Source organism: Nycticebus coucang, chromosome 10 (assembly GCF_027406575.1).
Source record: "Nycticebus coucang isolate mNycCou1 chromosome 10, mNycCou1.pri, whole genome shotgun sequence".
NCBI lineage: Eukaryota > Metazoa > Chordata > Mammalia > Primates > Lorisidae > Nycticebus > Nycticebus coucang.
This window is the reverse complement of record NC_069789.1, coordinates 34395288-34411402: the sequence shown is the minus strand read 5'-3', so window position 1 is coordinate 34411402 and position 16115 is coordinate 34395288.

Below are 16115 nucleotides of genomic sequence, written 5' to 3'. Positions count from 1 at the left end.
GTGGAGTCCTCATACAGGCCACAGGTCCACCGCAGGCCTTTCCGGTTTGAAGATTACTGAGCCTGTCTACTGTTGTTCCTGTAAGACCGAGATGGTATTCTTTTGAGAAGTCTGAGGGCAGCACAGTTGGCGATGGTGGGAAGCGGACCTGGGCCTTGAGTGGTTGCTGGACTTGGCCCAGGAGCAACTGCAAATGTTAACTACCACAGAAGAGGGGGAAACGAAGCTGGTGGTGGTGGTAGCAGCTGCTCCAGCCAGAGAGGGGACGTCAGCTGCTTTGGCAGCTGAGCCCAGTTCCAGAGAGGCTGAAAGCGGGTAAGAGGTCCTGCTGCCCAAGGAGCATATCAGAGGGAGGAGGCCTGCCCCTTTCGGAATCACGTGGCTCTTGCAAGCCCTCCAGCTGCCCCAGAGAACCTAGGGCCTTCTGCCAACACTCGCCCTGCCCCTGCTGGGATGGAAAACACACCCACCTCTACTACCATGACCTCAGAGCATACCCCAGGTTACGCCCCTTCTGCAACTTTCTGGTTCAGTGAGAAACCTCAAGGCTCTTGTCCTGTCTCCAGCCCTTGCACCCTGGTAGGGAGGTGGTAGTTTGCTTTTCTGGCAGTAATCTTTCAAACATACCAGAAAACAAACCACTTTGCAGTGCCAGAATGGAAGAAGTAATGGACCCCCTGAAAACCGAGTGGGAGAATTACATCTCCTTAAATCTCTCCCAGGACCAGAACTCATGTAGACTTGTCTGTAAGGGGTGATTATGCTTCTTGGTTCTCCTTGAGCCAGCTTGGGTCAGCGTCGTGGTCACATTCTTCCTAATATTTTGATGGTAACCCTGGGCATAGCTGAAAAAGCAGTCTAGAGTGTGAAGTTCAGCTGTATTTTGATCATCATTTTTGAGAACAGGTGTTTTGAGGTTTGTTTCTCTTAATTATTATTATTTTTTTAGACAGCCTGTCACTACTTTGCCCTTGGTAGAGTGCTGTCACAGCTCACAGCAACCTCAAACTCTTGAGCTTAATTGATTCTCTTGTCTCAGCCTCCCAAGGAGCTGGGACTACAGGCGCCTGCCACAACACCCAGCAATTTTTTTTTTGGTTGCAGTTCTCATTGCTGTTTAGCTGGCCTGGGCTGGGTTCGAACCCACAGCCTCAGTGTGTGTGGCCGGTGCTCTACCGACTGAGCTATGGGTGCCACCTATTGTCCCTTTTTTTGAGCTTTCAACTTGGTTCCATGCAGTTACAAAACATCATATAAACAAATTTAAGACAGTGTCATTTAAACTTTGTGTGTGTGTGTGTGTGTGTGTGTGTGTGTGTGTGTGTGTGTGTGTGTGTGTGTGACAGAGTTTTACTTTGTTGACCTCGTAAGAGTGCCTCATAGCTGACAGTAACCTAAAACTCCTGGGCTCAAGTGATCCCCTTGCTTCAGCTCCCAAATACCTGGGACTAAAGTCACCCTGCACAATGCCTGGCTAATTTTTTTAGAGACGGGGTCTTCCTCTTGCTCAGGCTGACCTCAAACTCCTAAGCTCAAGGGATCCTCCCTCCTCAGCCTCCCAGAGTGCTAGGATTATAGGTGTGAGCCACTAGGCCTGCCCCTCTACTCTGTCTTAAAATGTTTGATTTGTTAGCTTTGAAAATTCAGGAATTCAGATAGAAATTTAGACTCTGCCTCTTGTACAGTGTTGATGTATGACTACACTGCTCCTGAACTCTAGTTTGCCATTCATTACCCTTTTTAAACCGTTCTGATCCTTACATTTGGCCTGCCTCACAGGTGCCAGTAAGGATGCTTGCCTATCTCTGAAGTGTCCAAGTTTAGGATGGTCAGTTTCAGAGGCTCGGCACCTGTATCTCAGTGGTTAAGGTACCAGCCATATACACTGGGGTTGGCAGGTTGGAACCTGGCACAGGCCTGATAAACAACAATGACCACTACAAAAACAACAAAAAAGGCAGGCACCTGTAGTACCAGGTACTTGGTAGGCTGAGGCCCGGGAATCACTTAAGCCCAAGAGTTTGAGGTTGCTGTGAGCTATGATGCCATGGCACTCTACTGAGGGCAACATAGTGAGACTCTTGTCAAGAAAAAAAAAAAAAATGAGTGTCAGTTTCAGTTCCCATTCTTTAGAATTTCTCCTGTTTATGTGCATTACCAGATTGACATATATAGCCTTCTTTTTTTATTGGGTATTTTTTCTTCCAGGATTTTAGTAACATTGGTCCTGCTTATGACAACCAAAAACAAAACAGTGCAGTTTCTACCAGTGGGAATCTAAATGGTAAGTTTTAAAATATCTCATTTAAGTAATTTAAATACTTTTTTTTAGCTATTGAATCTAAGAGCTGGACGTTCTTTGAGTAAACCCTTAACCTGGATATTTACCAAGATGTTTTCAAGCTCGAATTCAATTTTTAGAAGCTAAGGATTTGGCAGATGATAATGAAGAAGAATTTTTGTCATTTTACAACACAATTTAGTTTTAAGTGAGACATGTTTAGGCTAAAACAATGTGCAATTTTAAGGTCAGATTTACTGTGTCTATTTTAATGTTGGTGTAAGTGCCCACGCTGCAGAGAGACAGCCTTGCAGCCTCAGGGGGAAGCTCGCTCCTGTAATGTTAGGAAAACGGGGGCAAGAAACACTTGACTACACATCTTAGGATGGCATGTAGCAAAGTTCTTTATTTGGGGGTCTGATTTTATTCACTTCTACTCATGTACACACTTAATTTATCATCTGTTAGTTTCACCATTACCTCATTTTACCTATCTGAAATTAACTTGTAAGGAAATATCCTGTTACCACATCAACACAATCACTTCTGCAGTTAACATTCTTTTCTAGACATTGACTAATCTCTTGAACTAACATCTAAATAAAGATCACAAAGAAGAAAATGGCCACAGGGGAAAAAAGCTAATGGAAAAGTGCCTTCAAGCATTCACTCAGTTTACGCAGCATGCAGTAACGACTGTTTTTCTTCACAGGGTAGAACATCTATAGACCTTTGACAATATGTTTTTAACATACATCAACCCTCTGGCTCATATCTCTAAGGAGGAGCAGCATGCCCTTTGACCACAGGCCTGAGGGGACACAACTTCACAGAATCCACTTGTGGAATTTTAACCCCAGGCAAGCCAGCTCTGTGCATACAGCTCAGGGGGGCCCAGGTTTCTTAAGCCTCTGTAAAAACAGCAAGCCATTTTTAACTCACACTGAGTTCACTTTGTGTGCTTCTTGTAGGATATGTTTATTTCTAAATATTGTCCTACATTTTCCCTGTTTTCTGATGCATATTATTCATATCCATCATTATCAAAGCAAACACTTGTGCATAATGTTCATTCTCTTTGTGCATGCCTCATTCTCTTACAAATCAAATACAAAATGTATCCAATAATTAAAACCAATGCCAATGATCCTACTGAACTTCCTGCTACTTTTCACAAATTATTCTGTTTAGGAAAGCCATAAATTCCAGGTGCAGGAGGTGCAAACCCAACGTCTGTCCAACTCATAGGTGTTATCATATTAATATTAATTCTATTTTTATTTATAGGATAGGTAGCTTCATCTTTTGGCAACTCAATGTTAATAAGTCTCTTATTACTGTCAAGTAAAGTTGCCTTTGGACTCCAGTCCCTTATAGGACCCTTAGAAGTGTTAATTAAGAAAAAAGTTTGATCTCCTTTACATCAAGTCCAATGAACCCATTTATTTGGCAATGTAAAACTGTGCTCCTTACAAGAAGGAGCTTCCACATCTATAGGAGTAAATCCTGGGATAAAATGAGAGATGGAATTAGCACTTAGCATAAACATCTCATGTTTGACATCATTCCCAGAAGCTGGCCAGTCATAATGACTTAGCCAGTATTCTACAGTCATATTTAAACGGTGATATTGTTGACCAAAACAAATAGGAGGGCTGGTGACCCCAGAAGTATAATTAACAAGCTTCATTCCCTCTTCTTCAGGTTTAAACGGTCCTCTGGGGTCATAAGAACCGGAAAGCCACACAGACTTATTTACATAAATAGGAACAGTAGGCTCAGTCCAAATAACCCCTCACAGAAGCAGTTGGTTGGGATATAAATACGGTAACGAAATTCTTTCCCTTCCACAGTTGACATTAGGAAGGCAAACATTGCTAATAAGATTGTCGCTGGTGTTACCTTATGCTTCTGTCTGCGTAAGCTTGTCACAGCGGCTTTCCCCAGTCTCTGCATTTGTTGCATGTTCACCATTTCTGAATACACTGCTGTTATTTTCTTGAACTTCTCTTTCTTGTGGGTCAAAGTTAGGCGCCACAATCTCATGGGTAATTTGTTCACTTGAAATTCCATCAGGTTTCTCTGCCATTGTTTCTTCATGAGTGACACCTCTGAGTTTAGTATTTTTTATCTGGAACCCAAAAGTTACGGTCTCCTGTAGAAAAATAAACAAATCTCCTTCCCCATTTTATCACAGTGGCAGGGATCCATTGATTATTCAGGTTGTTCTTGTAAAATATACTGATTGGTCAGTAGATGGCATTGTGACCACACTCCAGTGCTTAAATGCTGGAGTTTCATTTTCATCATTCAAATTTTAAAAAGTTAAGGTGAATAGAGCTGAAGATAATCTTTTCCTTGGGGGTGGTATGCTTTCCTTCCCCCTTGTATTTTATCAGTATTCCTTTTAATGTTCTATTTTATCTTTCAATTATAGCCTGACCTGTGCTATTCTTTGGATTTCTAGTTATCAGATAAATTTGATGGAGATTAAAAAACTCTTTGCATTTATTTGAAATATAGGCTGATCCATTATCTGTTTTTATACTTTCAAGTTTACCCATAATAGCAAAGCATTCCAACAGATGCGTGATGACAGCATCTTGTTTTTCAGATAATAATGCTGTTGCCCATGAAAAATTGGATAAAAGTCAACAGTATAATGTATATATTTTGTTTTTTTCAAATTCTGGAAATTGATTCACATTCATTTGCCATAGTTGATTAGATTTCAATCCTCTAGGATTAACTTCCTTGGGTAAAGGGGGTGTTACTAAAGGTTGGTAAGTGGGACAAGATTGGACTATGGCTTTAGCAGAGTACCAATTGATGCCATGTCTCTGTTTTAATGATCTTGCATTAGAATGATGAACTTTATGTTCTTGTTGGGCAGTAAGTATTGACCCTATTAATTGATCTACTAGATGATTTCCTTTAGGTCCAAATAATCCTGTATGGGCTCTAATGTGTATAATATAAATACCTTTTACTCGGGCCTTTACCAAATTTTGTAGTTGTTGGAACAACAAATTTAATTCTGAATTATTTTCAGCTAAAGTAACAGTCTCAATATTTTGTACTACAATTGTCGAATAAATTGACTCACTAATTATTTTTAGATTATTATTAGGGTAATCACTTAATAGCATTACTATAGCAAATAACTCAGCTTTCTGGACAGATTGATAATTAGCTTCACTAAAGTTAATATGAAGGAGAAGATTCTCAAAGCAGCCAGGCAAAAGAAAACCATTACGTACAAAGGCAAGAATATTAGAATGACTGCAGATCTCTCTGCTGAAACTTTTCAAGCTAGAAGAGGGTGGTCATTGACTTTGAATCTCCTAAAGCAAAATAACTTTCAACCTAACATCTTGTACTGAGCTAAAATGAGCTTCATTTATGATGGTGAAATTAAATACTTCGATGACATTCATATGTTAAAAAAAAATTGCCATATTATTTGCCATAATATCTCTTCAGGATATTCTCAGACCTATCCTCCACAATGACCAATCCAATCCTATACCACAAAAGTAAACTCATTCAGAAACTTTGGATCAAACTCCAGCTTCCACACTGGTGAAAGGATTAAAAATGTCCACTGCACCTTTGAAAACCTCTACACCCAAAACTCCACCAGACTTATCAATATTATCCGTCAATGTGAATGGCTTAAAATGTCCTCTAAAGAGGCAAAGGTTAGCTTACTGGATACAAAAACTCAGGCCAGATATTTGTTGCATTCAAGAGTCACATCTTAACTTAAAAGACAAATACAGACTCGGGGGAAAGGATGGTCATCCATATTTCAGGCAAATAGTAATAAAAAAGCAGGTGTTGCAATTTTATTTGCAGACACAACAGGCTTTAAACCAACAAAAGTAAGGAAGGACAAGAATGGTCACTTCATATTTGTTAAGGGTAATACTCAATATGATAAGATCCCAATTATTAATATCTATGCACCCAACCAAAATGCACCTCAATTTATAAGAGAAACTCTAACAGACATGAGCAACTTGATTTCCTCCAGCTCCATAATAGTCGGAGATTTTAACACTCCTTTGGCAGTGATAGATCGATCCTCCAACAGAAAGCTGAGTAAAGAAAATTAGATTTAAATCAAACCATCAAGCATTTAGATTTAGCAGATATCTACAGAACATTTCATCCCAACAAAACTGAATACACATACTTTTCATCAGCCCACGGAACTTACTCCAAAATCGATCACATGTTAGTTCACAAGTCTAACCTCAGTAAATTTAAAGGAATAGAAATTATTCCATGCATCTTCTCAGACCACCGTGGAATAAAACTTGAGCTGAGTAACAACAGGAATCTGCATATTCATACAAAAACATGGAAGCTAAATAACCTTACGCTGAATGACAGCTGGGTCAGAGATGAGATCAAGAAGGAAATTGCCAAATTTTTGGAACAAAATGACAAGGAAGACACGAACTATCAGAACCTTTGGAACACTGCAAAGGCAGTTCTAAGAGAGAAATTTATAGCACTACAAGCCTTCCTCAGGAGAATGGAAAGAGAGGAAGTTAACAACTTAACAGGACATCTCAAGCAACTGGAAATGGAAGAACACTCCAACGCCAAACCCAGGAGAAGAAAAGAAATAACCAAAATCAGAGCAGAACTAAATGAAATTGAAAACAAAAGAATAATACGACAGATCAATAAATCAAAAAGCTGGTTTTTGAAAAGGTTAACAAAATCGATAAACCTTTGGCCAACCTAATCAAGAAAAAAAGAGTAAAATCTCTAATCCCTCAATCAGAAATGACAAAGACGAAATAACAACAGACTCCCCAGAAATCAAAAAAATCCTTAAAGAATATTACAAGAAACATTACTCTCAGAAATACAAAAATCTGAAGGAAATTGACCGTTACTTGGAAGCACATCACCATCCAAGACTTAACCAGAATCAAGTGGAAATATTAAACAGGCCCATTTCAAGTTCAGAAATAATATCAACCATACAAAACTTCCACAAAAAGAAAAGTCTGGGACCAGATGGTTTTACGTCAGAATTCTACCAAAACTTTAAAGAGGAATTAGTACCTATATTACTAAACCTGCTCCAAAAGATAGAAAAAGAAGGAAGACTACCCAACACGTTCTATGAAGCAAACATCACCCTGATCACCAAAACAGGAAAAGACCCAACAAGAAAAGAAAACTATAGACCAATATCACTAATGAATATAGATGCAAAAATATTCAACAAGATCCTAACAAACAGAATCCAGGAACACATTAAACAAATTATACATCATGACCAACTGGGTTTTACCCAGGGTCTCAAGTCTGATTCAATATACGTAAATCTATAAATGTAATACAGCACATAAACAAATTAAAAAACAAAGACCATATGATTCTCCCAATCGATGCATAAAAAGCTTTTGATAACATCCAACATCCCTTCATGATCAGAACACTTAAGAAAATTGATATAGAAGGGACATTTCTTAAACTGCTAGAGGCCATCTGCAGCAAACTGACAGCCAATATCATGTTGAATGGAGTTAAATTGGAATCCTTTCCACTCAGATCATGAACCAGACAAGGCTGCCCATTGTCTCCATTGCTCTTTAACATTGTAATGGAAGTTTAAGCCACCACAATAAGGGTAGAAAAGGTGATCAAGGGTATCCACATAGGGTCAGAAGAGATCAAACTTTCGCTCTTCGCAGATGATATGATTGTATATCTGGAAAACACTAGGGACTCTACAACAAAACTCTTAGAAGTGATCAAGGAATACAGCAGCATCTCAGGTTACAAAATCAACATCCATAAATTGGTAGCGTTTATATATAAAAACAACAGTCAAGGTGAAAAAACAATTAAGGACTCTATCCCATTCACAGTTGTGCCAAAGAAAATGAAATATTTCGGAGTTTATCTAACAAAGGACGTGAAAGATGTATACAAAGAGAACTATGAAACGCTAAGAAAAGAGATAGCTGAGAATGTTAATAAATGGAAAAACATACCATGCTCATGGCGGGGAAGAATCAACATTGTTAAAATGTCCATACTACCCAAAGCTATATATAATTTCAACGCAATCCCCATTAAAGCTCCACTGTCATACTTTAAAAATCTTGAAAAAATAATAGTTCATTTTATATGGAATGAGAAAAAGCCTCGAATAGCCACGACATTACTCAGAAATAAAAACAAAGCAGGAGGAATCACGTTACCAGACCTCAGACTATCCTACAAATTGGTACTGATCGAAACAGCATGGTACTGGCACAAAAACAGAGAAGTAGATGTCTGGAACAGAATAGAGAACCAAGAGATGAATCCACTACTTACTGTTATTTAATCTTTGACAAGCCAATTAGAAACGTTCAATGGGGAAAAGATTCCCTATTGAACAAATGGTGCTGTGTGAACTGGCTGGCAACCTGTAGAAGACTGAAACTGGACCCACACCTTTCACCATTAACCAAGATAGACTCTCACTGGATCAAAGATTTAAACTTAAAACATGAAACTATAGAAATACTAGAAGAGGATAGCCACTTCAGCAGTGAATCCAGCGACAAGCACTTCCCTGAGAAAGCTTCTGCTCATCCACAGGCACGAGAACTTAAAGAGCAAGAGGAAGTGAAAGGAAAATTAGGGCAAGGAAACAGATAAAAGAAATCACCCACGAGGAAGAATCAGCAGAAAACTCCAGGCAACATGAAGAACCAGTCCAGAACAACCCCGCCAAGGAACCATGAGGTAGCTACTGCAGAGGATTCCACTTATACAGAAATGTTAGGAATGACAGAAAGGGATATTAGAATACACATGGTGAAAACAATGAAAGAAATGATGGAAACAATGAAGGAAACTGCTAATAAAGTGGAAAATAACCCAAAGGAAATCCAAAAACAGAATCAAATCAGAGATGAACGATATGAAGAATATAAAAAGGATATAGCAGAGCTGAAGGAAATGAAACAGTCAATCAGGGAACTTAAAGATGCAATGGAAAGTATCAGCAACAGGTTGGACCATGCAGAAGAAAGAATTTCAGAGGTAGAAGACAAAGTTTTTGAGATAACTCAGATAGTAAAAGAGGCAGAAAAGAAGAGAGAGAAAGCAGAACATTCACTGTCAGAATTATGGCACTTTATGAAGCGTTCCAACATACGAGTTACAGGAATTCCAGAAGGGGAAGAAGAATGTCCCAGAGGAATGGAAGCCATACTAGAGAATATTATAAAAGAAAATTTCCCAAATATCACCAAAGATTCTGACACACTGCTTTCAGAGGGCTATCGGACCCCAGGTTGCCTCAACTCTAACCGAGCTTCTCCAAGACACATTGTGATGAACCTGTCCAAAGTCAAGACAAAAGAAAAGATTCTGCAAGCTGCCAGGAGTAAGCGCCAGTTGACCTACAGGGGCAAATCCATCAGATTGACAGCAGACTTCTCTAATGAAAATTACCAAGCAAGAAGACAATGGTCATCTACCTTTAATCTACTTAAACAGTACAATTTCCAGCCCAGAATTCTGTACCCTGCTAAGCTAAGCTTCAAAATTGACGGAGAAATCAAATCATTTATGGATATACAAACATTGAGGAAATTCGCCACAACAAGACCAGCTCTACAGGAAATACTTCACCCTGTTCTGCACACTGACCACCACAATGGATCAGCAGCAAAGTAAGAACTCAGAAATTAAAGGACAGAACCAAACCTCCACACTGATGCAAAAGATAAAACTAAGCAATGGACTCTCACCAAATAAGATGAATAGAATACTACCACACTTATCAATTATCTCAATAAATGTTAATGGCTTGAATTCCCCACTGAAGAGACATAGATTGGTTGACTGGATTAAAAAACACAAGCCATCCATTTGCTGTCTGCAAGAAACACACCTGGCTTCAAAAGACAAATTAAAGCTCCGAGTCAAGGGTTGGAAGACAATTTTTCAGGCAAATGGAATTCAGGAGAAAAGAGGAGTTGCAATCTTATTTTCAGATACATGTGGATTTAAAGCAACTAAAGTAAAAAAAGACAAAGATGGTCACTTTATATTGGTCAAGGGAAAAATACAACAAGAAGACATTTCAATTCTAAATATCTATGCACCCAATTTAAATGCTCCCAGATTCTTGAAACAGACCTTACTCAGTCTGAGCAATATGATATCTGATAATACCATAATAACAGGGGACCTTAACACTGCTCTTACAGAGCTGGACAGATCCTCTAAACAGAAATTAAACAAGGTAATAAGAGACTTAAATGAGACCCTAGAACAACTGTGCTTGATAGACACATATAGAACACTCCATCCCAAAGATAAAGAATATACATTCTTCTCATCACCCCATGGAACATTCTCCAAAATTGATCATATCCTGGGACACAAAACAAATATCAACAGAATCAAAAGAATTGAAATTTTACTTTGCATCTTCTCAGACCATAAGGCACTAAAGGTGGAACTCAACTCTAACAAAAATGCTCGACTCCACCCAAAGGCATGGAAACTAAACAATCTTCTATTGAATAACAGATGGGTGAAGGAAGAAATAAAACAGGAAATCATTAACTTCCTTGAGCATAACAACAATGAAGACACAAGCTACCAAAACCTGTGGGATACTGCAAAAGCAGTTTTGAGAGGAAAATTCATCACTTTAGATGCCCACATTCGAAAAACAGAAAGAGAGCACATCAACAATCTCACAAAAGATCTTATGGAATTGGAAAAAGAAGAACAATCTAAGCCTAAACTCAGTAGAAGAAAAGAAATATCCAAAATCAAATCAGAGATCAATGAAATTGAAAACAAAAGAATCATTCAGAAAATTAATGAAACAAGGAGTTGGTTTTTTTAAAAAATAAATAAAATAGATAAACCATTGGCCAGACTAACAAGGAATAGAAAAGTAAAATCTCTAGTAACCTCAATCAGAAATGATAAAGGGGAAATAACAACTGATCCCACAGAGATACAAGAGATCATCTCTGAATACTACCAGAAACTCTATGCCCAGAAATTTGACAATGTGAAAGAAATGGATCAATATTGGGAATCACACCCTCTCCCTAGACTCAGCCAGGAAGAAATAGAGCTCCTGAACAGACCAATTTCAAGCACTGAGATCAAAGAAACAATAAAAAATCTTCCAACCAAAAAATGCCCTGGTCCAGATGGCTTCACTCCAGAATTCTATCAAACCTTCAAGGAAGAGCTTATTCCTGTACTGCAGAAATTATTCCAAAAAATTGAGGAAGAAGGAATCTTCCCCAACACATTCTATGAAGCAAACATCACCCTGATACCAAAACCAGGAAAAGACCCAAACAAAAAGGAGAATTTCAGACCAATCTCACTCATGAACATAGACTCAAAAATTCTCAAAAAAATCCTAGCCAGTAGATTACAGCTTATCATCAAAAAAGTCATTCATCATGATCAAGTAGGCTTCATCCCAGGGATGCAAGGCTGGTTTAACATACGCAAGTCCATAAACGTTGTCCACCATATTAACAGAGGCAAAAATAAAGATCACATGATCCTCTCAATAGATGCAGAAAAAGCATTTGATAAAATCCAGCATCCTTTTCTAATTAGAACACTGAAGAGTATAGGCATAGGTGGCACATTTCTAAAACTGATTGAAGCTATCTATGACAAACCCACAGCCAATATTTTACTGAATGGAGTAAAACTCAAAGCTTTTCCTCTTAGAACTGGAACCAGACAAGGTTGTCCTCTGTCACCTTTACTATTCAACATAGTGCTGGAAGTTCTAGCCAATATAATTAGGCAAGACAAGGAAATCAAGGGAATCCAAATGGGAGCAGAGGAGGTCAAACTCTCCTTCTTTGCTGATGACATGATCTTATACATAGAGAACCCCAAAGACTCAACCACAAGACTCCTAGAAGTCATCAAAAAATACAGTAATGTTTCAGGATATAAAATCAATGTCCACAAGTCAGTAGCCTTTGTGTACACCAATAACAGTCAAGATGAGAAGCTAATTAAGGACACAACTCCCTTCACCATAGTCTCAAAGAAAATGAGATACTTAGGAATATACCTAACAAAGGAGGTGAAGGACCTCTATAAAGAAAACTATGAGATCCTCAGAAAGGAAATAGCAGAGGATATTAACAAATGGAAGAACATACCATGCTCATGGATGGGAAGAATCAACATTGTTAAAATGTCTATACTTCCAAAAGCAATCTACCTATTCAATGCCATTCCTATCAAAAGACCAACATCGTACTTTCAAGATTTGGAAAAAATGATTCTGAGTTTTGTATGGAACTGGAAAAAAACCCGTATAGCTAAGGCAGTTCTCTGTAACAAAAATAAAGCTGGGGGCATCAGCATACCAGATTTTAGTCTATACTACAAAGCCATAGTGCTCAAGACAGCATGGTACTGGCACAAAAATAGAGACATAGACACTTGGAATCGAATTGAAAACCAAGAAATGAAACTAACATTTTACAACCACTTAAACTTTGATAAACCAAACAAGAACATACCTTGGGGGAAAGACTCCCTATTCAATAAATGGTGTTGGGAGAACTGGATGTCTACATGTAAAAGACTGAAACTGGACCCACACCTTTCCCCACTCACAAAAATTGATTCAAGATGGATAAAAGACTTAAATTTAAGGCATGAAACAATAAAAATCCTCCAAGAAATCATAGGAAAAACACTGGAAGATATTGGCCTGGAGAAAGACTTCATGAAGAAGACTGCCATGGCAATTACAATAACAACAAAAATAAACAAATGGGACTTCATTAAACTGAAAAGCTTCTGTACAACTAAGGAGACAATAACCAAAGCAAAGAGACAACCTACACAATGGGAAAGGATATTTGCATATTTTCAATCAGACAAAAGCTTGATAACTAGGATCTATAGAGAACTCAAATTAATCCACATGAAAAAAGCCAACAATCCCTTATATCAATGGGCAAGAGACATGAATAGAACTTTCTCTAAAGATGACAGACTAATGGGTAACAAACACATGAAAAAATGTTCATCATCTCTATATATTAGAGAAATGCAAATCAAAACTACCCTGAGATATCATCTAACCCCAGTGAGAATGGCCCACATCACAACATCTCAAAACTGCAGATGCTGGCGTGGATGTGGAGAGAAGGGAACACTTTTACACTGCTGTTGGGACTGCAAACTAGTACAACCTTTCTGGAAGAAAGTATGGAGAAACCTCAAAGCACTCAAGCTAGACCTCCCATTTGATCCTGCAATCCCATTACTGGGCATCTACCCAGAAGGAAAAAAATCCTTCTATCATAAGGACACTTGTACTAGACTGTTTATTGCAGCTCAATTTACAATCACCAAAATGTGGAAACAGCCTAAATGCCCACCAACCCAGGAATGGATTAACAAGCTATGGTATATGTATACCATGGAATACTATTCAGCCATTAAAAAAAATGGAGACTTTACATCCTTCGTATTAACCTGGATGGAAGTGGAAGACATGATTCTTAGTAAAGCATCACAAGAATGGAGAAGCATGAATCCTATGTACTCAATTTTGATATGAGGACAATTAATGACAATTATGGTTATGGGGGGGAAACAGAAAGAGGGAAGGAGGAAGGTGGGTGGGGCCTTGGTGTGTGTTGCACTTCATGGGGGCAAGACATGTTTGCAAGAGGGACTTTACCTAACAATTGCAATCAGTGTAACCTGGCTTATTGTACCCTCAATGAATCCCCAACAATAAAAAAAAAAAAAAGAAATACTAGAAGAGAATTCAGGGAAAACCCTTGAAGAAATTGGGCTGGGCAAGTTTTTTATGAGAAGGACCCCCCGGGCAATTGAAGCAGCTTCAAAAATACACTATTGGTACTTGATCAAACTAAAAAGCTTCTGCACAGCCAAGAACATAGTAAGTAAAGCAAACAAACAGCCCTCAGATTGGGAAAAGATATTTTCAGGTTATGTCTCCAACAAAGGTTTAATAACTAGAATCCACAGAGAATTCAAACGCATTAGCAAGAAAAGAACAAGGGATCCCATCGCAGGCAGGGCAAGGGACTTGAAGAGAAACTTCTCTGAAGAAGACAGGCGCGTGGCCTTCAGACATATGAAAAAATGCTCATCATGTTTAATCATCAGAGAAATGCAAATCAAAACTACTTTGAGGTATCATGTAACTCCAGTGAGACTAGCCTATATCACAAAATCCCAAGACCAGAGATGTTGGCGTGGATGTGGAGAAAATGGAACACTCTTGCACTGCTGATGGGAATGCAAATTAATACATTCCTTTTGGAAAGATATATGGAGAACACTTAGACTTCTAAAAATAGACCTGCCATTCAATCCTGCAATTCCTCTACTGGGCATGTTCCCAGAAGACCAAAAATCAAATCATAATAAAGATATTAGTACCAGAATGTTTATTGCAGCCCTATTCACAATTGCTAAGTCATTGAAAAAGCACAAATGCCCATCGATCCACGAATGGATTAATAAATTGTGGTATATGTACACCATGGAATACTATGCAGCCTTAAATAAAGATGGAGACTATACCTCTTTCATGTTTACATGGATGGAGCTGGAACATATTCTTCTTAGTAAAGTGTCTCAAGAATGGAAGAAAAAGTACACAATGTACTCACCCCTACTATGAAACTAATTTAGGACCTTCACATGAAAGCTATAACCCAGTTACAACCTAAGAATAGTGGGAAGGGGGAAAGGGTGGGGAGGGAGGAAGGAGGGGGATTGATGGGATTACACCTGTGGTGCATCTTACAAGGGTATTGTAAAACTTGGTAAATGTGGAATGTAAATGTCTTAGCAAAATAACTAAGAAAATGCCACGAAGGCTATGTTAACTAGTGTGATGAAACTGTTTCAAACGGTCTATGAACCAAATGTATAGTGCCCCACAATCATATTAATGTACACAGCTATGATCTAATTTAAAAAAAAAAAAGAAAAGAAAAGAAAAGAAAAAAATGCTGGGTAATTTTTCTTGTGTCCTTAGTATGCAGCTATATTTTTTGTACGAAATTTGTAAATTGCCTATTGATATTAATTCCTCACAAGCCAGATTAGTCTAACTTGAAATTTATGCATTAGAATGATCTTAATAAATGTTGCATTGACAAATTGATGCTAAACTAAAACTTGCCTTCTAAATTTAAAGCCTTCTTGTGTTCTGTACAACCACTGAGAACCACAGGGTTAAGGCATCTTGAGAAAGGACATATGGGGGAGAGGGAGTGAAATCAATATTGAAAGTTATCTCTTTTACTCAGTTCTCTGCTTCTCATTTTCATGCATCTTCCCTGCCCCTTGTCTAATGTAACAGATAGTAGTTGTTCCTCTTTCGAGTTTTTGTTCGTTCGTCTATAATAATAAATATACTAAAGGAAAATCACTTTCATTCTTCTTCTCCACTTCTTTCCTACAACTTGGATGCTCAGAAACCACCAGGAAGATCCCTGCAAAATATAATTAATTTAACCACAATTGCTTTGCCAAATAAAGCTAATTCTTCTCATTTCCCCGTTTTGCCTGCAGAGGGCAGAATGATTTATTTGAGTAATGACAAGTGTGAAGTTCTGTGTAGTCCAACTGAAATCTAATACGAGTCCTGTCTTACACAATTAAATGCAGTTGAACTAGAGGGGGGTTTAGTTTCTTGATTTTATTTTTTCCTTTCTGCAATGATCCTTTGTTTTCTGCTCAGTGCCTTACTCCTCATGGCTATCCCTTGGAACACCCATTTAACAAAGATGGCTATCGG